The 15,863-nt window shown below is 40.5% G+C and overlaps 1 protein-coding gene across 8 annotated transcripts in view; it reads left to right on the top strand.

Moving 5' to 3' along the window:
- Window positions 1–15,863, top strand: part of AFF1 (AF4/FMR2 family member 1) — a 265,568-nt gene that overhangs the window by 36,535 nt on the left and 213,170 nt on the right. Inside the window, exon 1 of one of the 8 annotated variants that reach the window (XM_019829263.3) lies at window positions 10,083–10,334. The exons of the other annotated variants lie outside the window; for them this stretch is intronic. The gene's annotated coding sequence lies outside the window, so the exon portion shown is untranslated. Of the gene's footprint in view, window positions 1–10,082; window positions 10,335–15,863 lie in introns of those variants that run through there. 8 annotated transcript variants of the gene reach the window in all.

Below are 15,863 nucleotides of genomic sequence, written 5' to 3'. Positions count from 1 at the left end.
TTTAAAAATTTTTTTATTTTTAAAATTGTGGTAAACTATGCATAACAAAATTTACCATTTTAACCATTTTTAAGTGTACGGTTCGGTGGTATTGACTACATACACATTGTTGTACAACCATCACCACTATCTTTCTCCAGAACTTTTTCATCTTCTCAAACTGACACTCTGTACCCATTAAATCATAACTCCCCATGTTCTCCCACCAGGCCTTGGCAACCACCCTTCTACATTCTAACTCTATGAGTTTGGCTACTCTAGGACTGACTTGTCTAAGATACAATTTTTTTTGAAAGTTAATATAACCCTCATACAGATATAAAATGAAAAGGGATCAGAAGTTTTGTTTCCCTCATTAATTAATGAGGAAGCCAATAAGATGTTACAACTAGATCAAAGGAGAATTCAAATAACCACACATATATAGGCAACAAGGAATGCTAGAATGAATTTACAAAAAGATACAAAATGGTCTAATCACCAGGAAATAATCAATTGCATTCCACTGACACAATTACTTTCCATTTCTATGGGCCAAGTCATTTTCATTATTGTTAGTTTTCTTCAGCCCATAAAATAGTAAAAAACCCGAAAAAACAATGAAAGAAAAATATATTTAGGAAGGGTGCTCAAGGCAGTATATTCAATAACTATACACAATGAACATGGATGAATAATGACAACACTGAATAGGGGAAAAAACTGGGAGAGGCTTATTATCAATTTATTGCCTGTCAGCTCCAAAGTCACTTGGAGCTGGACCTTGTAAACAATTCATTTGCTAGCAGGTGTAATGTTAGGCCTTACAGCAGAGGGCACTGGAGGGACACTGCAAGACATAGCAGAGAAGGTGGCTTCTCTTCTTAGATCTTCCTGTGATGTCTCTTGTGAAGACCCAGTGGCACATTTCACCACCACCCTAAATGAATGGCTTCCAGTTGACCACCCCTGGCATATAGGCTACCCCCCAGTTCTGGGCTGCAGCACTCCACTGAACTTTTCTTTAGACTATAGCCTTACCCTCTCCAAGGAGGTTTGAATCTCAGCCTCACCTGGGGGATAGAATCTGTTCCAAGTTTCTTTTTCTCTTGGGTATTCTCCCTCAAGCTTAGAGGTAATAGTGTTGTTTACATTTGCTATTCCGTAGAGTTAACTTTTACCTCTGTTAATAGTTAACCACCTTTTATTAGTTCATGACTGTTACATTAAATATTCCCTGATAAATTATAGGTGTGGTTTCTGTATCCAGACTGATACAAACATAACCTTATTTATTTTCTTCCTATTCATTTCCTAAACTTGTCACAACTGTATTATTATCCTAATAAATATATATTAGCATGCTCTCTTTTCCCTTTCATATCCTCTCAAAGCATCTGTTATATTAATAATATCTAGGATTTTAGTTCTGCAATGTAATGGATATTTTTTGTCTTTTTTCTTTGGTTCCAGTTGCTTTTTCTTTTTTAAGGCTACAACAAACTTCTGATGTCTCTTAGAGCACATCAGGATTTTCAATTTTTCTTCTCATTTTTGTACTTCCTCAAAAATGTTTTCAGTGTGAGTCTTCGTGTGGCAAGTTTTCTGAGAACTTGTATACTTGAGGCTGAATATCACTTTTCCTATGCCTTTATATTTGAAAGACAATTTGGTTGAATACAAGATTTTGGCTCAAGTTTTTTTCAGTACTTAACATATATTGCTCCTTTGCCTCCCTGCAGCCAGTATGCTGTTGAGAAGACTAATATTAGTATGATTCTTATTCCTTTGTAGATTGTATGTTCTTTCTAGAAAGTTTCAGATTTTTTCTTTATCTCTAGTACTCTTTCACTATAACCTGTCTAGGTCTGATTTTTCCTTATCTCCTCTCTTTGACATTTTATGATCTGAAATCATTCATTTTTCATTAGTTGTGAGAAATTTAACTATTATTTCTTCAAATATATCCTCCTCTTCTTCTTTAAAATTTTGTCTTTTGAGACTCCTCTTACAAAGATGCTGACTCTACTATTTCTATTCTCCACATCTCTTTGCTATGTTTTATTCATTATCATTTCTTGCTAGCTTTTCCATTTGTTTGATGTGAGTTTCTATAGGAGAGATCAGCAAACTACAGCCCATGGGCTAAATCCAGCTTGTCATCTGTTTTTGTAAATAAAGTTTCATTGGAATAGTTATATTCATTCATTTATGTATGATCTATGGTTGCTTTTGTGCTACCATGGATGAGTTGAGTAGTTGCAACAGAGACAGTGTGATCCACAAAGTTTAAACATTTAAAATACTTGCCATCTGGCCCTCACAGAAAAACTTTGTCAATCCCTACTCTACAAGATAGTAACAATTTTCTTCTTCTTTCTATCCTGAAGGCCTAGAATGTGCCTTGTCCAGGTTTGTTGAATCAATGAATAAATAAGCTTTGAAGGGCAAATATTATATCAATAGGTAGAACTGAGAGAGATATTATTTCAAAAGATGAAAAGATAGCATTCTAGCTAAAGAGAACAGAAATAGTATAAGCAAAGATATAGAAGTGAAAATCAAGGGTAGATTTCAGTAGAGCAAAATATTTAGCAAAAGTGAGGCCAGAAAGATTGATTAAGAACTATTTTGGGAAGCTTGGGGTCTAGAAGGGGGAGTTGGTGCTTAGTTCTCTTTGCAACTGCCAGATATGTCACATGACCAGAGATAAGCTTAAGGAGGACTCATGTATCAGCCCTGTGAGAACAGACTAGAGATAGAAGACAGAGGAGGGATGGAGAACAGTTCAGAGCTACTGGAATAGTGAAATACAAAGGAGTGAGCTCCTTTGTATGGTGTTATGGTGATGTAAGTTCAGAGAGATGATGCAGCCCGACAGAGTCGCTATACTTGGTCTACATCTCAGCCCCACAGTATCCTAACTGTGGGATACTAAGCAAGTTGCACAGTCTTTTCTGAATTTCAGTCTATTTGTCTGTAAAACATGGTGATTCAGTGAGGATCCAATTAGAAAAATAACATGCATGCCAGGTAATTTAATAGAATTTAATAAGGGAACTAGTTACAGGTACAGACTGAAGAGCTGAAAGACCAAATGGGAAGGCAAGGTCATCCAGGGATTAAGCAATTGCAGAAAGCAATGACCACTTCCAAGGCTGGGACTAAGGAAAGAGAGTGTTACCAGAGCCCAGGGGGCAGAGCTGCTGATCAGGATGTGTGGGAACTAGAGCTAAAGAGGAGGTGCAGCCACTGGGTCACAGCTGTGCCCAAAGCAGAGAGAGAAGAGAAATGCTCTGGAGTCTCCTCTTTCCCTGTCCTGCAGTCTTCTCCCAGTGACATCTATTGGCCAAACCTAGACAGAATCAATTTCCCAGCAAAGAAACCTGGGAAAGGTGATTTGCAAGAAACAACCCCCTGTGATTCACAGCAGAGTGGAGGAAGAGCAGGGGCTGGATTTGAGGTAAACAATCAATCAAGCAGCACACATGGATATATCACGGGATTACTGTGAACACCTCAGCTGAGATCACACCGCATAGTATGAAATCAGTAAATGATCAAGTGCTGTTTTTTTCTTACTCTTTCTTACATCTCTATCCTCATCTTTTACCATTTCCCTCCTAATTTTGGACATATTGAAGTATTTCTAGTTTCTAAAATTCACCAATTCACCATGAACTATCACTTTTGGGGACTTGTATTTAGCTCCCTCTACCCACACAGCATTGTGCCCTTTCCTGATGACTCACATTTCCCCCAACTCCCTCTTTCCCTTTGTTATCATCTTAGGTTCTGCGTCTAGCAGGATGTCTTCCCTGGGTCCATCAGCGTTTGTTAAATGCCCCATCGATGCTCTGAGAGCATCCTCTACACACCTCTCTCATAGCACCAGGCAGACTGTCTGACAATGAATCTCTCTCTTTGTTTTCTACTGCCTTTTCTACTGCTGCATAACGAATTACCACAAACTTCGCAGTCTAAAACAACACACATTTACTACCTCACAGTTTCAGTAAGTCGGAAGGCCAGCATCTTTACCTGGGCCCTCTGCACGGGATCTTACCAGACTAAAATCAAGGTGTTGGCCAGCTGTATCCTCATCTGCAGGCTTGTCCAAGAAAAGATCCATTTCCAAGTTCCCTTGGCAGAATTCATTTCCTTGCAGTTGTATGACCAGGCTTCCTATTTTATTGCCAGCTGGTGGCCAAAGACCACTCTCAGTTCCTGGAGACACTTTCAGGTCCTTGTTAGATGGCCCTCTCTACAACATGGTAATTTGCTTCTTCAGAACCAACAGGAGAGCTTCTGCTGTAGCTTCAAATATCTCTGCTTTCCTCTCCTTTGGCCCCTAGATCCTCTTTTTCAAAAGAGCTCACCTGATTAGGTTGGGTTCACCTACACTCAAGGAGAGAAAGATTAAATAACAAATACACACCAGGACTGGGAATCTTGGGGGCCATCATAGAATTCTGCCTTCCATACTGTCCTTCTGGATGTAAACTATCCCAAGACAAGGCTAGTCTCTTATTTGTCGTTATATCTCAGAATCGAACTGTTAGTACCTGACGCTTAGTAGCTATTCAATGAAAGAATGAAGAAATACCAGGAAAAAAGGGGAAGGGAACTTGTAGGGGAGGGAGATTTTAAATGGAAAGTAAATATGACTTGGTAGGTAACGGACATTTGAACCTGAATCCTGGATCTATAATGGCACCATTAACAAAAGTTGAAAACTTAGGAGGAATTGGGTTGGGTGGGTTGTGGAAGAATGGGTGGACAGAATGAAATACTATGTGTTTCATTCTTCATATTCTGAGTTGGTTTTGCCTGTGGCACAACCATGTGGAAATTTCCTGCGAACAAATGAGGATGATAGTGTGTAACTTAGAAGAGAGATATGGGTTGAGAATACTATGAATTACAGTATTTAGTACTGAGTGCTTGAAGTAGTACCATAGTTTGTAGGGTACTCTTACCGCCAATCCTGCTCCCATGGGGACACCATAATTTGGCTCTTGTATTCTGGCTCTGACTTTTTTTTTTTTTTAATGTTTATTTATTTATCTTGAGATAGAGTGCATGAGTGAGGGAGGGGTAGAGAGAGAAGGAGAGGGAGAGTCCCAAGCAGGCTCCAGGCTGTTACTGAGCAGCCCAGTGTGGGGCTCAGTCTCATGAACTGTGAGATCATGACCTGAGCCAAAATCAAAAGAGTTGGACACTTCAAGGACTGAGTCACCCAGGCACCCCTGGCTTCTGACTCTTATTTCTTTCCCTTTTCTACTTCCCAACTATTTGATTTTCCCATAATTACTCAGATTTTCTTATCCTCTTCCTATACCCTCCAGATATAACCCTCCAGATATAACCGTCAGAATAAAAATCCATTGCCAACTCTCTTGGTCCTGCTGATGTGAATTTAACTGTAATAGACATTAGTTGAGATATTTATACTGATCTAATTCTGTGTATAGTGGTAAGAACATGACCTTGAGCCACAGAACAGCTGAGTTCAAGTACCGCTTCTGTTTATTTGCTGTATAATCATGATTCCGATGAATGATCTCTCTTAAGTTTATTCTTTCTTTATACATAAACTAGATACACACACATGTTTTCAAGAGAATTAAGTAAAATTTTGTGTGTGAAATGTCTGATAAATTGTAGAAGTTCAGTTAAATCCCTGCATTAATTTTTTTTAGAGAAAAATGTGGATGTTGTGCTCATATTCTTTTGCTCCAGATTCATTGGGATTTTTCAAATTACTGTTGTAAATATGAAATCAGTTTAACAATATTATCACATGACTAAAACATATTCCTAATCCCCACTGGGATTGGGAAGTAGTGTGTAGTAGCAATGAGTAAAAAAAGCACAATATGAAACTCATATTGTACTTGCTAGAAAAAGTGATGTCAGGTCATTTAGAACCGTGTTTTCTGCTAAATATTTATGATGAAACAAAGACAGTTATTTTGATTATAATAATATTGCACCTAATTCTTTCTATAGCAAAAGATAGCTGGCTTGTATTTGCATATCTGCCTCCCAGGTTGAGATGGAAAGCTAGGAATTTCTGAATCTGCCTGCAATCTATGTTGAGCTCTCAGCACACTTTCTTACATGGCCTTGGGGATTATGACTGCGGCCTTACCTTCTCCTACTCATTTTCATAAGGCAGCTACAGTAGTCTTTCTAAAATGCAGCCTGATCAAATCTCCTACCCACTGCATTTCGCATGAAAGGAAATCTCTCTAGGTTGGCATGTAGGGTACTTCACCAGCAGTTTCCTATTGACCTTTCCTGTCTTACATCTTATCGCTGCCCCTTGTAATCTTTGTCCCAAGCTCCTACTACCCCTCTTTGTGTTCTTTTTGGGAACTGGCTCTTCCTCCACTTCCTTTTACCTGGTTTTAGGCTAATCCTTCCACCTCTCTCCTCACGGTCACCTTCTCCTCATCTACGTACCTCCCAATTCTGGGTTGCTTGTTTTCTTTTACAAGTGTTTGGTTAGGATTTATTTACACTTTGAAGAAATTATCCCTTTGAAATAGACACGCAGTGATTTTGGAGTAACTTAACTTAAACTGCTCGTCTTGCTGACTGCAGAGTTCAGGAGTACTTCAGGTTGGCCAAGCAAACAGCTGTCTGTGTTGTGATGCAGGCACATTTCCTAACATTATGTTCCTGCCCCTTCGTTCCATTCAGGCCCTCTGAGAATACAGCCTATGAGTTTCTGTGAGTCCCAGGGGGTTCACTTGTCTTTAAATTTTAAGAAAAATCATGGCTGACAATTGTCAACTAGCATCCCAGGAGTCCTCACATAAGGAGGCAGTTTTACAAGTACCCTTTAAAAAGGGAAAAATATTTCTTTTAGTTCTGTTGAAAAAAAAAAATCACTGATGTCAGAGACCTGTTTTACCTTAGCAGAAACAATTAGAAAAATATGTGACTAGGTTGTCAAGATTAAAAAAGTGCTAGAATTTCATCAAGTGAACTAAAAATGTAATTTAAAAATTCCTGGGGTGCCTGGGTGGCTCAGTCGGTTGAGCATCCAATTCTTGGTTTCACCTCAGGTCATGATCTCACAGTTCGTGAGTTTGAGCCCCAACTCAGGCTCAGTGTTGACAGTGCAGAGTCTACTTGGGATTCTCTGTCTTCCTCTCTCTCTTTTCCCCCCATCTCAAAAATAAATAAACTTACAAATCCCTATAAAGAAGTAGAAGAAAGCATAGCTAATAAAGCTCAACGTCTGCATCTCTATTACATAATTTTCTTTTGTTTATGTCCTAATTTTTAAAAATTTAAATGTAGTTTAATCACTATTTAAAATAGCCTGTTTACTAACCATTTATATAATGTGACCTATAGAAGAGGAGGAAAGGCAATTTTTTTTTTTAAGTTGATGTAGTTTTAGTAATCTCTATACCCAACATAGGGCTCGAACTCACCACCCTGAGATTAAGAGTCGCAAACTCTTAGGGCATCTGGGTGGCTTAGTTGCTTAAGCTTCTGATTCTTGATTTAGGCGTGGGTCTTGATCTCACAGTTCATGAATTTGAGCCCTGCATCCCGCTCTGCGCTGATACTGTGGATCATGCTTGGGATCCTCTCTCTCTCTCCCTTTTTCTCTGCCCCTCCCCAGTGCATTCCTGCACTCTTTCTCTCTCACTCTCTCTCTCAAAATAAATAAATAAACTTAAAAAAAAAAAAAAGAGTCCCATGCTCATCTGATTGAACCAGCCCGGCACCCCAGAAAGGCAACTTTTTGAAAATAAAACAAAAAATCCAAACAACTCAGTGGAATAACTCTCCTGCTTTTTATTTATTATGAAAAAGTTAATTTTGACTTAAGTGTTTTTAAATAACCTACCATCTTTCTAGAAAGTAGCCAATAGAAGCATATATATTGGAATTGTTTACATACATGTTTGTTTCTGCTAGGCACTGAACCTTTGTTATTGATACGGCCTATCACCTAGCACATTACCTTAAGAATATTCATATAAATGGAATGAACTACTCTCTGACAAAACTATATCATCTTCAACCAAAAAATTTTGCAAAATTACATCCCTCAGTTCCAAAAGCAGGAAAATAAAATTATCAAACCTTCAGTCAACATTACTTACTAAGTTGACCACAGTTTGAACATATTAGGAAGTAGCATAGGATGATAAAAATCAATATGACAAAGGAAAAAGTTTTAGATAGGAATGGTAAAGACCTTTACGTTATAAAATATTATGCGTGTATGTATTACAATGAAGTATATTAGTTCTATAACAAAAAGGTTAAAATATTTGTTATGATTAGAAGAGATACCGATCTCTATTAGAAGTTTTAAGAAGTACACAAACATCCTCTGTCAGAGGTGACTCCTGTCCCACTCTGCTCAGAGATGACTTCCAAAGCTTTCATCTAGAGGCACACCAAATTTCATCAGGGACCACTTAATTATTTTAGCTGTTAAGGTAACCCAAATCAATATCATCATGGGAGCATAGGGAGTAGGAAGAAGAGTTGCATTTTGGAAAACAATCCATGGGAAAATGTTTAATTTGGAAATGCAAATATCTATTGATTGGGTTTTCAATCAACACTATTCATGTGCACAATAAAGGAATAATGAGGGGCAAAGCAATAGTGACAAAAAAGAAACAAAGAAAGAAAGAAAGAAAGAAAGAAAGAAAGAAAGAAAGAAAGAAAAGTAGAAGGAAAAGCAGAAGAAAGAATACAGAGGGCACTGAGGGGGTTATTTTCATACATTATATTAATTCACATTATATTACATTTGAATAAGGTAATTTTCTTCATCCAAATAATTTCACCACTTTAAACTGTTAAGATATTGGAAAAACCCATCTGGGCCATTCGATATAACCTTTCTTTAAAATTGCCTTTTTTCAGGGGCGCCTGGGTGGCTCAGATGGTTGGGCGTCCGACTTCGGCTCGGTTTGTGAGTTCGAGCCCTGAGTCGGGCTCTATGATGACAGCTCAGAACCTGGAGCCTGTTTCGGATTCTGTGTCTCCTTCTGTCTCTGCCCCTCCCCCACTTGTGCTCTTCTCTCTCTGCCACTCAAAAATGAAATAAATGTAAAAAAAAAAAACTTTTTAAAAATGCCTTTTTTCTAATGCTTGCTTATTTTTGAGAGACAGAGACAGAGCATGAGCAGGGGAGGGGCAGACAGAGGGGGAGACACAGAATCCCAAGCAGGCTCCAGGCTCTGAGCTGCCAGCACAGAGCCAGACGTGGGGCTCTAATGCACAAGCCAGGAGGTCATGACCTGAGCTGAAGTCGGGGGCTTAACCGACTGAACCACTCAGGGGCCTCTCAATGTAATCTTTCTGCATCTCTTTTGTTGGGGAGATGGGACTGCGCAAGGAAGACAATGCTTTCTTGGTATGCTCATAAAAGGAATCAGGTAGCATCTTAATTAGACATTAGCTTTGGTTCTGTTTGCCAAAGTCCTTCCCCTCCTAGGATTTTCTGGGGTTGGACTGGTGAAATGTAGATACCCAGAGGTTGGATTCAGGAAATTTGTTTCCCATGCCACTGTGTAGCTTGTGACATTGGCACAACACTTAATTTTCAGCTCTTCCATTTTATTGTTTGGGAAATGACAATAATGATGCACCTGTTTTATAAGGTTGTTGTGAAAATGAGTCGGGCCTGTGAATGAAAAGCCCTTTATAAAGTGTAAAATACTCCCGAGATGTGAGTTATCTCCTTTAAAGGACACAATCTGTTTCAATTGTATAGGAGATTGCAGAAAGACTCCTTGACACTTTTAGTCAGAACTTGACCCTGCCGAAGCTCTTTGCAAAACGAAAGGGTTCTTGTGCCCCACGTCAGCTTGGGGCAGGGTCACCCACGCTGCCGGTGCGGTCACTGCAGTACTCCATCCTCAGCGGCTGCTTCCCCCCCATCCTCCCACTGGTTTCTCGGGGAGGGCGGCGATGTTCCTAGCCATCTGGGTGGCGCCAGCTAGAGGGCGTGGGCCGGGTGGATCCGCGTAGCGCGGCTGCAGGGAGAGGGCGGGGCGGGGCCTTCCGAGGAGGGCGTGGCCTTGCCTCCCGGGCGTCCTGGCGCTGCTGGCGCGCGGAGCTGGTGAGCCAGCGAGCGGACTGGCGCGCGGCCCCTGCGCACTGGGCTGCCGCCTGCGCGCGTCGCGGGCGCAGCTGCATTTTCGCCTCCGCGGCTCGAGAGCCCAGTCCAGTACGAACCACCTCTGAATCCCGGGAGGACGCGTTCCCCTACGCCCTCCGCACCCCTTCCCCACCTCAACAGGTCAGGGGAGGGCGGAGGCGGAGAGGGCGTACGACTTGCGACTGGAGGAGCAAGAGTCCGGAAGGTAAGCGGAGCCTTTTGCGCCCCCGAGCTGGGGGTCAGCCTGGCCCGGAACGCCGCAGCCGCTGACTTCTGGGAAGCCCAGGCTCTCCCCGCCTCGCTGCCTGCTTCCCAGCACGCTGACTCAAGTAGCTGGCGTTCCCACTTTTCCGGTGGGAACCTTGGCGGGGAACGCGCAACGGAGACGCGGGGCTCGCACCACCCTTATTTGCAAATCCAGGGCAGGTAGCGTCTAGAAAAACGGTGTGGAGTGGTGGGAAACACTGGAAGAGACCCATTCTCCTTCCCCACTCCCCCAGATCTGACATCTGCTGGTGCGCCCCGCGTCTTGCGGAAAGATGTTTGGTTTTGGAACCTGCTCTCAGGGTTGCGTAATAAAGTGTCCCAGAAGTTTCTCGGGCGGTAAAAGCGGGGTTTTTCTCCCTTCCACCCGGAGTCTCGGAGTCTCCCTCCCCTCATCATTGTCACCCCTCCCCCTTGCGTCTAGTTGAGAGAATTTAGTGGTTCCAGTCCGATCTAATTGTGCTTGAGAGGGAGGCATGTGCCGGTGGTCCGCAGCCTCCAGGGAGGGAGGGGAAAGTTGGAGGCACCTTCTGAGACTTGCCCCTGGGGCGGAGGCAGACTTCGTTTGCCGAACGTGGGACTGCTTAATTTCTCTTGCTAATTTTTTACGCCAGTGTCAGATCCTCTTTGACTTCTGCTAGCGAGCCCTCAGGCGTCGCGTGCGCCAGGGTCGTCGAATTAAAAGGGAGAGAAATTGGGAGAGTTGTGTGAATCGTACTTCACCTTGGTGTAATAGTAGTTACGTTAATGAATCTGCGAGAGACCTTCGAGCGCCTTGATACTTTCTTACTAGGTTAGTTTTCCAGGAGTTTCTATACACACTTACACCCCATTGTTGTTATGCAAATTGTCTCAGGAAGACCTTTGGATTTGGAGGTGGAGATGTCCGTATCTTCCGGGAGCCAGTCTCTTTTTGGGGGAGCGCTCGCAGTTTTTTTTTGTTTTTGTTTTTGTTTTTAACTGTGTTTTGTTTTCAGTGTTAGATGGGGGTAATTTTAACCCTGTTGGTGTACGTTGAGGGCGGGGCCGGGGAGATGATACACCGTCGAGGAACCCGACAGATTTAAACCTTCAAGGAGAAACCGTAATTAAGACCCACGAAGACCCAGTGTTCCCTGAGACAGTTGCAAAGTGAAACAAGCTCAGAAATTGAGGCACAGAAAAACATCAGGCGACCGAACGGCCTGAGAGGTGTGGGAATTTTGCTCGTGCAAGATTATTTCAGAGCAAGGTCATGCAGAGTTCGTAGAAGGTAGGCAGAGGTGGGATACTTCTGGAGCTACCTATGTCAGGCTCCGGGTGGAGATAGAAAAAGAAAAGACCTTTGGACTGGGAGTCTAGTTCTGCTCGGAGGCTTGAGCATACCTAGGCATGGCCCTGTTTCAATGTTTACTTCCTCTGTCTAATGTATTTCCTTAGCTTGCCTTTCATCTTTAGTGGAAAGGATTCCTTGAGTGGATATTCTGGAAATAAATTTACAGGAGAGTTGAAAATTCTGGATGGTTCTCCTGCTTTAATTTAAAGGCAAATTTAATTTGTCTCTTGCCAGTGTCAGAAAATATTGTATTGGTGATAAATATGCAGAAAAGTAATGGAAAGTACTAAACAATAATAACCCAAGAAAAGGAAGGGAGAGTAGGAGAGAAAGCAAGAGAGTAACTCCTGGTACTTGTGTAAAACTAGAAAAATGAATTTGAATTTAGCTAATTTAGGAGAGGGGGAACCACAGAAAGGACTTGGGATGATTTGGTCACTTTAAGACAAAGAAGTATCGAAGAGGAGGACACAAGGCTTTGAAAAAAATGAGTTTAGATATTGAGAGCTTACTTCCATCCCCCGCACCCTCCCCTTCTTTTCTTTTTCTAAATATAACTTGCAGGGATGGTGAGGCTGGAGGTATGGGACTTGCAGTCATGTTGGTGTGAACTCTTAGCTTTCCACCTGCAGAAAGAAAATGAACTGTTACATATCAAAGTTAACAGGCTTTATTCATTCACTATAGCAATTGAATTTCTGTAGTGGCTTTGGCATTTGTGATTTGCTTAACTCTTCAACTTTGTAAAAATACAATTTTGAAGAATCACAGCGTGTTAAATTAGAATACAAAAATCATCCAGAGATAGAATTTATGGTCAGAAAATTTCAGTGATTTTAAACATTGCTTTCTCGTGCAAAATGTGGAGTATGCATGCATTTTTTTTGCCACCAGAAGTCACTGTTTCACTGTAGGGTTATAAGACCTAGTACTTTGAAGCAGTAGTAGTTAGAGACTACATCAAAACTGGCTGTCTCTCCTATTTCCTATCTGGTTTGACTGAATTTTTGCAAGCAGTGGGTTGAGCTAAAAGTTAACTGTTTTATTAACCAAGAATCTCAATTGGATTTTGGATTAAATTTGGAAGAGTGCCGTTCAATTAAGATACACAGATGAATTGCATGTTTGTTAGGAACTTCTACAAATCACTGTAGCTATGTGAGTGTTTAGTTGAAGTTATATTGCCTTGAGTTGAAAAGTAAAAAAAAAAATAGGTTTAGAAAAGGTAAACGTGTTTTCCATATATTTTTTCCTTTTTTTCAAGAAGCATTTGGAAGGAATTTCATGCTGCATGGTAATTTGTGTTTTCATCAAACAAATTTGCGTCATCATTTATGAAGTTAATTGGTTGTTAAAAGTACAAATCTTGAGATGGACTTATACTTTCACTTTTTAAAAGGCAGAGCTAATTTATGTATAAATATTTGGATCGTTATAAGACACACACAGGGAACAATATACCCTGCAGGTGTTAATGAAGGTATGGCAGCATAATTAGGATAGTGTCCTTACCATTAAAGCCCTACACTGAAAGCTGACCTTCAACTTGAATTTATTAGCTAACTTAGATATGTCTGTGGAAGATAAATGCTTGAAGTTCCCCTATTTTAAGACTCCAGAAAATTAACTAATTTTTCAGGAGATTGAGAAAGTATGTTGGAGAGAGTACAAATTAAGGAGCTGCCTGAACATAAATGTACAGAGTTTTGTACCTAAGTTATATTTTCCTTATTAAGTTACAAATTCTGTTCCCAAATGATATTTAATTGGCAGTAGTTTTCTAGCTGTCTTTTTTATCACACAGTTTTTTTTAATATATGCTGAATTGATTGTCAGATTTCATTAAAATAGATTTCATAAACCCTATAATCCATTTATTAAAATTCTACCACAGTGCAGAAGTAAATGTGAATATGTAGTTCTTTGTAGGTACATATCCTTTATTCCTGACTGTTTACATAGGCACAACAGATTATTGTACACTTGAAACTGAGAGGTTCTAAGGCCATCAGGGTTGCTAATAGGAGTTTCTATTACTTCTGCTTTAGCACAGAACTCCTTCAGTAGTGTTCTCCAGGGGAAGAAAATCAGCTGATTTTCTCAAATTAGCTGGCCCATTTTAAACATGACTAAGGCTTTCTTGTTAGAGTGACTTTTTCCTATTAAAAGGCTGAAATTATTGTGACAAGTGGAGCCCAGAGGAGTCCGTTACATCATTCATACAATACCTCATATTCATTCCTAATACCTCGTAAGTATCGAACATCTTCTGTGTGCCTCTCAGCACGCTAAGCTTTGGAGAAAATGTGATAACACCATGATCAAGAAAGAGAAAGTGCTCTTGCAGGTGGATTTCACGTTCATGTAGCATAAAACCTATTTACCAACAGCTTTCATTTAAGCCTAATTACAACTCTAAAGTTGGCGTTCATTTTCCATTTTAAAATCAGGAAATTGAGTTGAAGAAGTTAAGTGACTTGACTCTGACTCAAAGCCTGGTGCCCTTTCCACTATGGTACATTGAGTTGGCTTTGTTGATGTGTGGTTTCCTGTTTTTCAAGAATTACAGCTTGACTCTAAAGTATAAATAGTGTTTCTCCTTGGCTAAGTAATTCTTTCTGATCATTATGGGAATAAAAAAGCAGGTATTTTCATTTAGCATTCTGGACATGTATTTGTGACTCCAAGGGAAAATATTGTGCAGGCCTATTAAAAAGACATGTGATGTTTATTTGCACCATATAAAGATCCTTACCTTCCTAAGAATTATATGCAAGGGCTTATAAACCATCTCCCTTAGTGCTTCAAATCTATTAGAGTTATGAAAGGTCAGTCACATCAGTATGTAAATCAGGATATAGCCATACCATTTCCTTCAATCTTATAGATTCAGTAAATTTATGCAGTGTAGCAGTGGTTTGCAAACTTCTAATGTCAGAACCTTCTGGAAGTCTTGTTAAAACACATCTTCCACCCCACCCCCCAACCCCCTCCCAAGGGTTTGATTCAGTGGGTCTGGGGTAATACCCAAGAATTTGCATTGTAACATGTTCACAGGTGATACTGATGATGCTAGTTCTGGAACTACACTTTGAGAAGTGCCATACGGCAGAGCATTTAAAAGCACGGTTACTAAGCCACACAGCTTGGGCTTGAATCTTGCACATGCCACCTACGAGCTGTCAGACCTTAGGCACATTAACTTTTTGTCAAAAATTGTGAAGGCTTTGAGATTCTACCCTACTTTCAAGCTAACAAGTTAACCTGCTACAGTTTCATGGGCTCTTGGGAATGACTTTATTACTCACAGTAATAGCTGTAGAGAGAGTATCAACATTTCCTTATACTGGTTCCCTAAGCCCCAGTTTCCAAAGAGAGATGTGGAGAGAGTCAGATGACACTTGGAAACAAAATGGGTTGCATTACAGGTGAGGAATCCTGAGCTTAGGGAATTCTAATCTTTTATAATGGGCAGTAAGCATGTCTGGCCTTTGCTCCAGAGGGGGAGATATCTTGTTTATACTGCACAGTAAACATGCTGCCTTGTACTATAGGAGACACTATCTCTATTTTCCAAGGCCGTTCTCTATACAAACATCCTTAAAGATCGGAACAAAGACAGCTGGTGCCTCTGCTTTTGTATAATGTGCAGAAATGCCATAGACCTGTGGAGAATTGGCTTCTAACACTTTTCCATTCCCTTATAAGAAGGGGTTAATAAGACTGTTACTCCTAATAAGATCTCCCTTATTAGATAGTTGAGTAGATTAAAGGTACTAAAATTTGGCAAGTACTTGGAGCAGAGCATAATCTGTGCTACATAAATATTTCCTGTTATTTCTCCTGAGGGAAAAAGTGTGTGTGTGTGTGTGTGTGTGTGTGTGTGTGTGTGTGTGTGTGTGTGTGTGTGTGTTTAATGGTAAGGATTGCCTTATAAGATGAAATAATTGTTTCAATGAGTATCCCTAACTTTGAGTTTGTTCCAAGAGCCTAAATTCTAAAATGGAATATGTTTTACCAGCCTGTGGAGAATGAGGCAGAAACATTTATACCAATATTCATGTGTTCTCTCATGTTTCACTGCCTCATTATGATTATGTAGACTCCTGTGACTAATTCTGGGGGTGCCTGGTTGGTTCAGTCTAAGGAGCATGT

Source organism: Felis catus, chromosome B1 (genome assembly GCF_018350175.1).
Source record: "Felis catus isolate Fca126 chromosome B1, F.catus_Fca126_mat1.0, whole genome shotgun sequence".
Classification (NCBI taxonomy): Eukaryota; Metazoa; Chordata; class Mammalia; order Carnivora; family Felidae; genus Felis; species Felis catus.
This window is presented reverse-complemented; position numbering and strand designations above follow the sequence as displayed.